General features: G+C 42.7%; 1 protein-coding gene across 1 annotated transcript in view; it reads right to left on the bottom strand.

The window, feature by feature from the left end:
* Positions 1 to 6,538: 6,538 nt before the first annotated feature.
* LOC147576652 (uncharacterized) overlaps positions 6,539 to 12,726 on the bottom strand; it is a 161,043-nt gene continuing 154,855 nt past the window's right edge. The window contains exons 6-7 of the mRNA XM_086677971.1: positions 7,906 to 8,033; positions 6,539 to 6,687 (exon numbers count right to left, since the gene is read on the bottom strand). The gene's annotated coding sequence lies outside the window, so the exon portion shown is untranslated. The remainder of the gene's footprint in view (positions 6,688 to 7,905; positions 8,034 to 12,726) is intronic.

Below are 12,726 nucleotides of genomic sequence, written 5' to 3'. Positions count from 1 at the left end.
AGAATTGCCCTTTTTTTTCCCCTGACTTTTTAAAGAGACGTTAATATCACATTTTGTTGTTTATTCAATTTAATCTCCCAAGTTACCAAATGCAAGGCTGAAATAAGCAGATGTGGTTGGGGTAGGGCTGTTTGCCTTTCCATTGAACAATCCAACCTGCTGAGCAATTTAGATTTATGTTAATACTTAGCAGGTATGTCTTTCCTTAGATTCAAGCTGCCACTTTTCAGTTGCCAGTGTTAATTTCCCACTACATTCTTGAATTCTTTCTTAAGTTCCTATTCATAATCTGCTACAAATTGGGGGAAACAAACAGCTGAATTATTAGAATTGGATGTAAGTGGGGAAAAAAAAAGGCTTTGAGCCTGGGACTGAGGGACTCTCCTATGAATAAACCATTCAAGGGTTTGACACATTTATTGGTTCACTTATTTCCTGTTTCTCAACATCCTCACTATTCCAGCAGCTTGCACTCCTGGCCCCACCAATCAATTCCCTGTAAAGCAGCCAGAGTGATCTCCTAAAAATGCAAAATTGATCCTGTCACACACACACACACACACACACACACACACACACACACACACACACACTCCATCCCTCCCCTCTTAGAACCCTCCAGGGACTTCCCACTGCTCTCAGGATAAAGTCCAGCCTCCCTAACAGGCTTTCAAAGCCCTGGCCTCTCATACCTTCCCCCTTCACCACTAGGCCACTCTTAACCTCACCACATCTGCACCTCATCTTACAGATTTCATCTTGACTCTTTCTTCCAGAAAGCCTCCCTGACCCCCTGAACAAACTCACGTGTCAACACTGGTCCATGGCCCCATCCACTTCCCCAGGTAAACATTTAGCCAAAATCACAACTGCATAATAGCATTATAGATTTGTGGCTCCACCATTTAGTAGCTGGGTTGCACTGGGTATATTACTTAACCTCTCTAAGCCTTGGTTTCTTTACCTGTAAAATGGAGATAATTATTTCACCTTCCCCTTAATCTCTCAGTATGGATTGAGATGATGCATACAGAACACTTAGCACAATGAATGTGCTTACAATTTTTTATCTGTCTTCCTTTCTAGAAGGTAAGTTCCGTGGGGTCAGGAATCATGCCTGTCTTGTGCTCACTGTGGCCTGCACATCCCTGAGCCGAAGTACCTGGAACACAGCTATTCGATTCTATGCTGATAATCTACAGCATGAATAAATGAATGAATGTCAATTTCCTGCCAAAGAATCCGCAGGGGCTCCCATGCCAAGCTTGAACACATCTCCATTCTCCCTGCTGCATCACCGCCAACCTCTTCAGCTTCCCTCTGCTGCCCCTTCACAGCCTGTCTGATGAAGTTCCCTTTTCCTCCTCTCCCTTCACCAAACCCTCCCTTCCAGGCCTGGGTCCTGCCTCCTCCAGAAAGCTTTCCTGGGCTCACTGCTCAGGTCTTCTTGGAACTCCTCCTCAGCACTGCTCATTTCGTTCTCAACCATTCCCCAACTCCTTTCAGGCCTAGCCTCTCCTCCAGCTAAGAGGCAGTGGCCTTGAAGGCAAGCTCTGCTCTACTTCTCCTTTTGTGCCCTCTCCCTGCCGCAGTCCCTGGCCATCAGCTCTCTGTCTCCTGCTTCTGCCCCAAAGCCATTCCTTTTGGTGATATTTTCTCAAAAATTACATCCTCACAGTGTTTACCTCCAAGTTCCTGAGTTTCACCACGCCTCACTTAAGGTATTGACTTTTCAATTCGTGATAAATTATTCAGCAGCTCATTTTCAGCCAAACTCCTCTTTTCTTCAGGGCCTGCTCTCCTTCAGCTACCATCTCGGGGCTGCCTTTAAGTCTAATGACGTGTTTACAATTCATGCTCTGCCAGACATTAAAGCAAGGCAGCGCACTCAGGGATGATAAAGTGCTACTCCGAGGAAGGGTCCAACAAGAGTGCTGCTCTGTTGTTTACGGAGAACAAAGATCTCTGTCTCTACTACAAAGGATCTGTGTGCAGACACAGGCAAGGTTTTCCTGGATCTTTCCAGGCCTCCCTGAAAAGCAGCCCAGAAGCCGATGGGCACAGACAAATCTGATTCCAGTCAACCCTAAACTTGAAGATTTTCAAGCTCTGTGCCATCAGGTTGATGTTGGGGATAAGGTGGGGAGGGGAAAGACAAGAAAAGGAAAGAAAAAGAGAAACCATAAATCTTGCCTGATCAAAGCTATCTGAGAAACGAAGCAAACAAGAAGGAATACACAATGCTCACCCTCAGGATTGGGTTTTTAAGGTGGAGTCTTTTCATACTGCTCAAAGATACTGTTAGCCATCCCAGCCCTTCCTGCCTAATGGTCTTGTAGCCCAGCATGAGCTCCCTTCCTTCTGGATGTTTCTGCCCCTGGCATAGAGGAGCTCCTCTCTCCTTCACATTAACCCCAGACCTTCCTGGCTCTGGGTTGGAGACCCTGTTCCAAACACAGCCTCCTAACCAGACTGTGCCTGAGACCACAGGTCATTACTGCAGGTTTAGTACTATCAAACACATTAAGGTATAATCTACATGGTCAATAATGGGGGAAGAAAGGTGTGGGGACTCTACCACTGGGGGTCATAGGAAGGGAACGAGACTCCCATTGCCTTAGATGTTGCTGAAATCTACAACGTCATTTTCTTCCTAATTATGTGATCAGTTAGGCTCCAGTCTGAGCATTGACTACCTTCGAGGGTATGACCTGAGAAGAACAGAATTAAGGGGAGTGCATGATGAGGCAAGTGACAGGACTTCCCCGGATCCCATTGAAACTAAGCTGATGGTCCTGGTGGCACCACAGAAGAGGTTAAAAACAACAAAAGCAATATCAAAACAGATGAAAAACAAGGAAGGCAGCATGTGCAAGAGCCAGAGGAAGAAAATAAAATTAGTTGATATGACGGCACGTTTGCTCTGTCACAAAATCTTATCTTTCCTTCCTGTTCCTCTCTCTTTCACTGAATATGGAAAGGCTACAAAACCTGAGAGGACAGGACATTGTATCAGAAGCATCCACACTTTCTTCCTGGAAAAAACCTCAACCTTGGCAGGCGCGTTCTGCCACCCTACCTCTTCCACCACCCTCAGGCCCACTTCTGCCAAAGCTAATTGAAAAGAGGTTAGCCCAATCAGATTCTCCCTCCCAGGAATCTGTGATTGAAACACAAAAGCCTAAGCCTGTTAGCAGTAGGGAGTGAGGGAGCACGTGGTGCAGTCAGGAGATGAAACCACCATTTTAGGGCAGCCATGATGGCTCATGTACAAGTAGATGAGCACACAAAGAAGCCAGCTGAACAGAGAGGAATGAAGGAGAAATGCTTAGGGAAGGCAGAACAGAAACTGAGAGAGAGAGAGAGAGAGAGAGAGAGAGAGAGAGAGAGAGAGAGAGAGAGAGAACAAACTTATAGGAGCCACCAAATGGGTGTCCTTGCCAACCAAAGATCCCTGACACACAGACCTTGAATCCCCACCTCCAAATTACTAAGAAAACATTCACCCAGCAATTCAAGGTGAAATAACATTTAATGAGCACCCAAGAAGTGCCAGAAATATGGTAAGCTATTGATTAAAGCAAACTAGCTCTAATCTAAATAAATCCAACAAGATTGGAGCACCTGGGTGGCTCTGTCCGTTATGCATCCAACTTCGACTCAGGTCACGAGCTCACAGTTCATGAGTTCAAAACCCATGTTGGGCTCTGGTCTGATAGCTCTGAGCCTGGAGCCTGCTTTGGATTCTGTCTCTCTCTGTCTGTCTCTGTCTGTCTCTGTCTCTGTCTCTGTCTCTCTCTCTCTCTCTCTTCCCCTCCCCCACTTGTGCCTTCTCTCTCTCTCTCTCTCTCTCTCTCTCTCTCTCTCTCTCAAAAATGAATAAACATTTTAAAAAATCCAACAAGATTGATAGATTTACAATCACTCTACAAAGCTTAGGTAACCAGTACAAGTTCTGCAACTAGAAAGTAGCAGGACCTGGATGTGAACCCACTGGTGCTGACTCCCCCAGTTTCCACACTCCTCTCTAGTGTGAAAGAATGTGTGGTCCTTTCCTCTGGCACCATCAAGAAACTAGCAGGTTCATACTGATGAAGTTCCCAAATAAATGAAGTATGCCTTTCAAGGGAAAAAAAAAGTTTTTCTTTTTCAAAAACGGTAGTTGGGAATCTTGAAACATACATGACATTTTTCTGCCTATTACTCACTGAGCACAATTTAACATTTTCCTGATTAAATTAAGTCCATCCATTCAAAAATAGGTGGAGGACCTCCCATTTGCCAGGCACTATGCAAATAACTAAGAATACAAAGTTGCTTTAAGTAAGCGTCTACCTCAAAACAGATGAACATAAGGGAAGGGAAGCAAAAATAATATAAAAACGGGAGGGGGACAAAACATAAGAGGCTCTTAAATATGGAGAACAAACAGAAGGTTACTAGAGGGGTTGTGGGAGGAGGGATGGGCTAAATGGGAAAGGGGCATTAAGGAATCTACTCCTGAAATCATTGTTGCACTATATGCTAACTAATTTGGATGGAAATTTTAAAAAATAAAAAATAAAATTAGAAATAAAAATAAATAAATAAATAAATAAATAAATAAATAAATAAATAAATAAGCGTCTACCTTCAAGGAGCTCATAGTCTGGTAGGGGAAATATCAAGATAGGATTCATAATCATAACTATGATGGTAGTAGCTAGCATCTATGTTTAGCCTGTACTTGCACTATCTTAATCCTCAGAATAAGTCTATTCAGGATTATAATTATTGTTATTACTCTCATTTACAGAAGACAATGAGATTCAGAGTCCAATTTACAGGTGCTAAATATTGAAGCAGGGCAAATCATATAATGTATCCAGAACCTGAGCTATTAGCACTAGGCTATACAGTTTCTTCTGACCATTCAGACAAAGAAAGAGAAAAGCACTTGCAAAAGCTCAGCAACGGGAAAGAGCATTAGGCACTAAGAGAACTGCAAGCAGTTTTGTGTGTTTGGAGCATAAGTAGGAGAAAATGAAGGACAAGGAAGAAAGTGGAGAGAAACGAGGGTGGAAATACAGTCAGGGGACAGAGGTGGGGTAGCCTCATATTACACCTACCAAGGCAATGAAGGAGTTAGGTGGAGAGAGGATGGGATGATATTTGTATTTTTAGGAAGATAAGAGAGATTATTCTGGCCACAGTGTGGAGGGTGAGAATGAAGGGTCAGTAGTTGGGAAGGGGGAGGGGCAGGAAAGAGGGGAAGCCGCTCCCACCCCAGGGACATATGGAAATGGTGTATATGTGTTTGGGGGGTGGTCACAATGCAGCACTGAGTCTAGAAATATTCCATGTCCTGTTGCATTCAGTATAGACCTGCCCAATGTGTTGTCCTGTCCCAAATGCCCAGTGAGAAACACTAGACAAAGAGAAACTTGGGAGCCATTCTAGATGTGCTTTTCCTTCACCAGCCCCACTACCCAACCCACACACATATTAATCATCTGAGAGTCCTGTATCTTCCACTACTTCCATACCTTCAAGTACACATCTCACTATTTCTTCTTTTGACTGTGTGCTATTTGTCATTGGATCCCTGGCACTGAACCCTGTGCTTCGAACAAAGTAGGTGGTTGCTAATGTTTGTTGAACCCAATGGAACTGCCTAATCCTGTGGGATAAATGTTCCCTGTGCAATGCCCTTGGCTTGAATCAAATCAATTGATGCCCTCCTCACTTGTGATCTTGACATGAGTATTTCTCCCATGTCTCAGCAAAGTTGGTGATTTCTGCTTGGCTTCCTCGCCGCATTAGAAATACCACGTTTCATCATCATTGCTTTCTCTTCGAAAACTCTTTATATTGCCCAGCATCCCCTGGGTAATCAGAGCAAATATAATGTCTTTACTGCATCTATTTGTCACTTGGAATGCATGGCAAGGCTTCACGGAAAATTTCCTCAAGTTCACATTTCCTTTCAGAATGAGTCTTTATCTACATTTAACTCTTGAGTTACCTTTCTCTGTGTGTGTCCCTGTCTCTCTGTCTCTCTGTCTCTCTCTCTCTCTCTCTCTCTCTCACACACACACACACACACACACACACACACACACACACACACAAACACCATGTTCTGAATTAAAATGAGAAGAGCCATGGATTAAGAACCAAGAGAGCTCCACTCTGGCCCAGATTTTGATATTTGACCTTAACTAAGCAACTTGACCTCAGTTTCATTTATAAAATAGGGGAACTGACTCAAATAGTTTTCAAGGAGTCTAGGAGTTCCTTAGAGGTATCTAGGGAGAACACTGGGAGCAAGGAACAGCTCATACACACATACACGTGCATACACACACACACACACACACACACACACACACACACACACACGCTCACTGCGGTACTCAATGGTTGTGTCCACCCAACATTTTTACTAGGAAATACCTTCTGGGCACATGGTGGGATTGTACTTCTTGGCCCCTTTGTGATGGGGTAGGGCTGTGTGACTGTTTTTGACCCATGGCATCTGAGTAGAAGTGCTGTGTGCCACTTTTAAATCAGAGCATTTAATTAACAAGGCAATACTCTTCAGAGTTGATTCTTTTCTTCTGCCATGGCAACTGGCAATGCTCAGAATGGTGGCTGCTTCATACACTTGGGTTCTAGAGTGAAGCAGTGAGCTGATCCCAAGCCCACCTATGATGGACATTTAACATGAACAAGAAAAACTTCTGTTATAACAGCTGAAATATCCCGAGGGTTTTTTACTGCCCATAACTTAGCTTATTCTGACTAATACACACACATACACACACTCACCCTTTAACCAGAGCTTCTCTATACTTACCTGTTTTACATATCAGATTTCTGCATAAGCTTTTATTTGACAAATGAGTCCAACCGCTAAAAAGAAACTTGAAAACCACTAGTCCACTTGATTTCTGAGGACGCTTCCTACAAAAATCTATGTTATGCAGATTCTTCCAATAATCCAGCTCTTTTCCCTACTCTACATATTTTGACTTTACTTAATTTCCACAAGCTCCTCTTAATTTGAAAGTTACCTCCCATAGAGATTTACTCTCACATAAAATTTTTTGTCAACTTTTGGATCTCAAAATGGTGACCCACTTTTTCTTCACCATACATACCTTCACTTGCCACAGTCATCGAAACAAACTTAGCTGCCAGAGTTGACAGTTCCACTCTGACAAGGTGAGACTTGTTGCAAGCTTCCCCCACACTGTCTCTTTTCTATGAGACACAAATGAAAATGTGTGTCTTCGCTTTAGAGTCACGGCTAGTCTGAGTGTTTTAGTCAACTAGTATCCCCCACTATGGCTGGTCAGAGTTCTATACAAAGAAGGTATCCAGTAAACTTATTGATGGTTTCTTTGAAAATAGTGGATACATGTAATATCACTATTTCTTTGATAATCCAGTGACTTCTGGAATCTCCCTTTTTCAAGACTTAGGAGTGTCCTTTGACTACGATGGATGGCTGAAGTGAGATACCAACTGGAATCTGGGATATTAAATCAGTTACTGAATTTTGTTGTGCTTAATCATCAATCTAATAATCTCCCCCAATTCACTTTGTCTGGAGTGATGGCTTGGAATCCATATTTTTACTATGGTGACTTTGGGGCAGGTAGTTACAGAACCCCAATTTGAGAAATTTTACCCTTGAACTTTAATCTTTTTTTTTTTAACCTTAGGATTCTGTGGAGGTATCTTGGTATAAGTTCCCAAATACACAAGAGATTCAAAACATTCAGTTAAATGTACCAGGGGAAAATCACTGGTCATTTCTATATATTTCCTCTTTGGCAGTGGAGCTAAGGCATGAGAATGAAGGAGCTATTATTTGTCCTAGTAAGAGTTGTATAAGGGACTAGAGGAAGTGTCTCTTACCTAATTCACCAATGATGCCAAAGCAGAGCCCAGAGCTGGTGAGGAGCTATGGTGGAGAACCCAAGAATGCACAAGGGATCCAAGAATCCTTTGCCAAACAAAGGTGAGGAAGAGGTCCAAAGCAGGTTCTGAAAGTAAAACATAAGGTCAGAGAAATGAGAAGGTGACATACAAGTGTCAGATCCAGGCAGTTAACTGGAAAGATCTGAGTGAGTCCTAGGGATAGACACAGTAGCCTGGATGTCAAGGTACCCCTTATAGGGGACTAAGGCAAGCCAACAGGGATGAGTCAGGCAGAGTGGTTGCTGGAGTAAGGATAAAGGGTTTCTGGAGACTAAATCCAATAAAAACTGGGTTGGACTTTAATCCAAAGTGGCCAGGAATAAAGTCAGAGGATGAATGTAATCCACGACCCAGGGAGAACTAAGAGTTGAACCAAATAAATCTAGTTAAGTTAAAGGATGGACTTAATGGAGCTAGAAATAGGAGACTAGGGGCATCTGGGTGGCTCAGTAAGTTGAGCCTCCAACTCTTGATTTTGGCTCAGGTCATGATCCCAGGGCTGTGGGATCTAGCCCCACATCAGGCTCTGTGCTGAGCATGAAGTCTGCTTAAGATTCTCTATCTCTCTCTCTCTCTCTCATTCTGCCCCTCTACCCTGATTGAGTGCTCTCTCTCTCTCTCTCTCTCTCTCTCTCTCTCTAAAAACAAAACAAAACAAAGCAAAAATAAGAGACTAAAAATTTGGTTTCTGGTAGAAACAATAATAAAATCAAGAATAAAACATCAGAGCAGAAATTAATAAAGAGGTCAAAGGCAATTGCCCTGCTTGCAGTTGTGAGGCTGATCTCTGACTTTCATTGGCTCCATGTGGTGTGGGGTGGGTGGCCTGGTCTAAAGACAAATAAGGCAGATGCTTACCTGGATCACTGGATCCAGAGAAGATGGAACCATTGTACCCAAGACCTCCTTTTTCAGACAGAACTCAGCTGAGGTCAATTCAAACAGTTTGGCAATGCAACATAGCTGAGATATCAGCTACCAAATGCAATACTGAGGAATTAGGGTAGATAGTTGGAATTGCTTGGGCTATGCAACTTACTAGGCTCATGTTTGGCAAACAAACACAGCTTAATTGGGAGACAAAAGATTTTGAGAACAAGTAAGAACAGCATTCTCTCCCTCTTCATCTTCTTTTTCCTCCCGTTATAAAATGCCTTTGCTGAAACAATGGGCCATGGCCCAGTAATTCCACTGAGGCTGTGATAATTGTTTCTCATCACAAATTTGGGCACATCCTTCCCCAATTAAAAATTCTTTGTGCTCCAGAAGAAAATAATTTAGGACTCATTACAGCTTTGTTTTCAAATCAGTTAATAAAATGTGGTAGATAATGGAGGGAGAAGGCAGAGAACTGGGCTGGAAGACGGGAAAATTGATTCTTATTCCCAGTTCTGACATTTACTAGCCATGTGACCATAGGCAAATCATTTCATCTCTTTGGGCTTTTGTTTCCTTCTTTGTAAAAAGAAAGTTATTGAACATGATGGTTTCTAATGTCCTTCCAACTCAGACATTCTCAGATGTCCATGATTCAATAAGCCTGGGTCTTCCTACCTAACAAGAAAGCTTTGGAAAATGGAATTGTACACCTTGTAAAAATGGGTACTTAATTGTTGGATGATGAATGGATGGAGGGATTAATGAATGAGAGCCATCCGATGACACATATTTTGGGGCATTTCCAATGAAAGGGCTGCCAAACCAAGGTGAGGAAGAGACCTAAAGCACATGATGAAAGTAAAGCATAAAATCAGGGAAATGGCAAGGTGAACTTAATTGGTGGATCCAGATCCACTTCTGACCTCTATTTATCTAAGTCCTACAATAATGAATACAGACTCTCAGAACTCAAAGGCTTACCATGCCAAATTAACCCATTTCACAGGTGGGGAAACTAAGACTAGGAAACATGACTTGCCTACAGTTTTGGGGTTAGCTAGCAACAGAGAGATAGAAAGAGCTTTTTTGCCTCTCCTCACTGTGCTTGTCTTCTGTACTGTGCTGCCTCACATTTCCCAAATGAGCAACTAAAAATGAAGCTAAAGCTCTAGGCAAAGGCCCAGAGTTGATGACCCAATGTGACCTGAATAGTAATCTAATACTGGAACAAAAAGACTCCCAAAATGTTCCGAGAGAAGCTCTATTCCCTTTAACTCAACCTCTGCTCCAGAACCACCCTCCACCATCACCACTACCACCAACTGCAACTGAAAAGGGGCATGAGCAATGGGCTCTGAAAAATGCACATTCCATAAGAGAAGATGATCAGGAGCAAAGACAGAAAGAGATAATTTTAGGAATTTTTCTGGAAATAATTCCAGAGATTTTGATTTACTGAGAAAATTTATGGGCGGTGGCAAAAGTTGCAGCTTCTTTCTCTCCCTAGAACCATGAAAACCCCCCTTTCCATCTGGCCAGGAGTTTCGCCAACTTTCTCATAAGGCATTCAAACTCCCTAGACCTCAGCTTTCTTCTTTAAAATAGAGAAGGACAAAGTCAGCAATAATCAAATGAGGCCCATGGATATACCAGAACCAGATTCATACACTCAAAATGCTGTCTTCATCCGGTTACCTCTGCCTGAGACTCTCTTGTGTTCATTCTTACCCCTGAGACATTGCTTATTTGCTTCCCAGCCTAATATGAAGAGTTCTTTGATCACTCCAACCCAGAATAAGGCTTTCCTCATATATTTATGGCCTATGAAAGTCATTTGATGCTTGCATGCACGATGCCTGGAATTAACAACATTATTGTTTTTCCAGGTTAAGATCTCTTACTATCTGTAGTAGATCCCCAAAGATATCTATATCCTAACCTTCAGAACCTATGAATGTGTTATGTTACATGAAATGGAGAATTAAGATTGTAGATGGAATTAAGGTGGTTAATCAGCTGGCCTTAATTATCTTTGATTATCCAGGTACGCCCAAAGTAATCACAAGTTTCCTTAAATAAGGAAGGCAGAAGAGCCAGAACTTGAGAGATGGCATTGTGAGAATGCCTCAGCCAGTCATTGCTAGATTTGAAGATGGACAAGACCATGAACTCAGAAATGTAGGCCATAGGAGCTGGGAAAAGGAAAGAAATGGATTCTTCCCTGGAGCCTCCAGAAGGAACACAGCCTTCCCAACACGTTGGTCTTAGCCCAGTGAAACTCATTTCAAAATTCTGACCTCCAGAACTGTAAGATAAAAAAAACTGGGAGTGTTTCAGGCCACTGTGTTTATGGTAATTTGCTAAACTAGCAATAGGAAATTTATATACTGCCTATTATATCCTATACTTTATGCTGAACTTGTATATCATGGTCTAGTCAGTATTTTTCTCTGGCTACCAAATATCACTAAACACAAAGTAAGCAACTAATATGTATTTTTTAAAGTAAATGAATGAATGAATGTACTAATTAGTGTGATAACAATTTGGAAACCCATCAATCAATCCAATGATAGACTCAGATTATAAAAACCCTTGAAAGCAGACTCAGGAGTCTGGCTATAACATAATATGATTTCATGGAGATTTCTTTTTTTGTTGTTTTTGTTTTTTAGAAATTGGCATGTTCTCTTTCTTTTTTTTTTTTTTTTCAACGTTTTTATTTATTTTTGGGACAGAGAGAGACAGAGCATGAACGGGGGAGGGGCAGAGAGAGAGGGAGACACAGAATCGGAAACAGGCTCCAGGCTCCGAGCCATCAGCCCAGAGCCTGACGCGGGGCTCGAACTCACGGACCGCGAGATCGTGACCTGGCTGAAGTCGGACGCTTAACCGACTGCGCCACCCAGGCGCCCCTGTTCTCTTTCTTTTTTAAAAACATTATTTATTTATTTTTGAGAGAGAGAGAGATAAAGAGCACAAGCAGGGGAGGGGCAGAGAGAGAGAGAGAGGGAGACACAGAATCAGTAGCAAGACTCCAGGCTCTGAGATGTCAGCACAGAACCCCATGTGGGCCTTAAACCCGCAAACTGAGATTATGACCTGAGTCAAAGTCGGATGCTTAAGTGATGAGCCCCCCAGGTACCCCTCATGGATATTTCTTATCATGGACATTTCTCAGTACTCCCACATCCAGTGTTGCTATTATTTTTCCAAGACCATACCATACATTGAAATTAGTTCCAGATTTGAAGTCAAAAGTCCTGGGACAGAGTCCTGCTGCTGACATAGATTAGCTGTCTGACCTTGCACAAACTGTGTGACTAACCTAGGCCTCAGTTAACTCGTCTAGGAAAGAAAGACACTATTCACTATTCTAAGAACTTCCCAGGACTGCAGTAAGGAACAGACAAGTCAATGCCCAGAAAAGAGTTGTGAAAAGTGGTAAAACTCTATGTGAATGGGAGGAGCTGTTATTTACCGCCTTCCTCTTTGGACTAATTTTTAGCTAATAGGCATTTTCTTAGTGCCTCTACTGTACTCACATTACTATATGAGGCCTTGCAGGAGGAATGTAAGAAATAAACATTTGGAAGAGCTTGTAGTCCAAGGGAGGTACTAGGGTGAAATGAGACAAGTCATTCAGTTCCTACTCTAGTCTGGGAGCCCAGAGCCACCTGCTGCTGGCTTGGCCCCAAGCACTGAGAAACCAGCTACTGCTGACAATGGGAAGGAGCCTTCTGCTACAGATCCAGTTCAATGAGCTAAGGCCCAGAGCCCATGATTAACCAACTAAAGAGAGGGGTCTTTCATTTGATGGAAGCCTTGTGCAGGTAGCTGGTCCCACCCCAGACACAGAGCACTGGTGGAACAGCTCCT

This window comes from Puma concolor, chromosome D1 (genome assembly GCF_028749965.1).
Source record: "Puma concolor isolate L17-30 chromosome D1, mPumCon1.1.hap2, whole genome shotgun sequence".
NCBI classification, from domain to species: Eukaryota; Metazoa; Chordata; class Mammalia; order Carnivora; family Felidae; genus Puma; species Puma concolor.
The sequence above is the reverse complement of the archived record's forward strand: the minus strand, read 5'-3'. Positions and strand labels throughout refer to the sequence as shown.